The sequence below is a fragment of the Aotus nancymaae genome, unplaced genomic scaffold, assembly GCF_030222135.1.
Source record: "Aotus nancymaae isolate 86718 unplaced genomic scaffold, 86718_ANA_hifiasm-v0.15.2.pri h1tg000007l, whole genome shotgun sequence".
NCBI classification, from domain to species: Eukaryota; Metazoa; Chordata; class Mammalia; order Primates; family Aotidae; genus Aotus; species Aotus nancymaae.
In genome coordinates, this window is record NW_026988418.1 from 54743411 (window position 1) to 54744694 (window position 1284).

The window sequence follows — 1284 nt, forward strand, 5'->3', positions numbered from 1 at the left end:
GTACTTGTCTAGTGGGGGACATACCGTGGTTTTGAGGCTGGTTTTTTCAGGATGAAGGCTTATTCATTGCACTTCGGGTATGCTGACCTCTGTGGTTTCCCCAAAGGTGGAAAGCTTGACTGCATAATCTGCGGTAGAGGGTGACTGTGTCCATGTTTTCACTTGTGTCTTTGTAGTGCGAAGACCCAGAGAGCAATGCAAAGGGTTGACAGCTTCTGTGGGTTGGTACCTTGCATGGTGTCTTAAGTCATCGTTACAGCTGCAAATATGGGGTACAGAAAGTAATGATTTGTTACCATTCTTGCTGTCGCCCTTGTGAGTTTCTTTAACAGACGCCAAGTGGTTGCAGAGCTCTTCCCTTCCTTTTATAAGTGAAGTTAATTTTTGCAGTGATTGCTTCATGGTCTCCAGTCTCTCGGGTTCTCACGCTCTGTGAAAACTTTGTGTTTTCTCATATCCCCCAGAATCACCCTTCACATAGCCTCTGCTTCTAACTGCAGCCCCCATGAGAGTGTAGGATTTCTGTGCTAGCAGGGAATGTGTTCTCACCTCATAGAGCCAGGTAGAAACTGTACACAGACGGGCTCTTCTTTAGGATGAAAACAAGGCCTTTGTGGCTCTTAGTGTTCCTGTTGGGTTGTGGACGTAACACACTTACTTTGTGGGGTTGTGGACGTAACACGCTTACTTTGTGGAGGTGAATGGCTCTCCCAGTGCCCAGGTGCCCTTGCGCATATTCACGCAGAGACACAGAAGTCAGAACCGTAGTCTTACCTGGCGGCAGAATGCACTGCCATCTACCCCAACTACCTGAACTACTCAGCAATAAAATGAGAAACATTGCAGAAACATCAGATAGCATGAATAATCTCAAAAACATGCTGAGTGATGAAGAGTTCATCCTGTGTGGCACCATCAAGGTGCATTTCTAGAACAGGTGAAACTAACCCATATAGTGACAGAAACTACATCCATCATTGATTGCTGGGGTCAAGGAGTTGGTGGGGGACTGACTGCAAAGGGCACAAAAGGACCTGGGAGTAATAGCTACGTCATCAAACTTGAAATGAATGTATTGTACCATATTCAACTCACACCTTAATCAACTTGATGGTAAAAAGTCATAAGAAAACCCTCCAAATCTTGATGTCTTCTACTTAATTTAGGGCATGTGGATTCCTTTAGAAAAGTGTCTAAAGGAAGGCGTTCAGGAATTCCTTCATTTCTGTTTCTGTCTCTTTGTCTGCAGTTAAGTTCATGCACTATGAAATGGAATATTTGTAA

At 44.4% G+C, this 1284-nt stretch overlaps 1 non-coding gene across 1 annotated transcript; it reads left to right on the forward strand.

Annotated features, from left to right (window-relative positions):
• On the forward strand, nucleotides 1-165 carry LOC135273541 (U1 spliceosomal RNA). The gene has a single exon (XR_010341328.1). It is a non-coding gene; the product is annotated as a U1 spliceosomal RNA (small nuclear RNA).
• The last annotated feature ends 1119 nt before the right edge of the window (nucleotides 166-1284 follow it).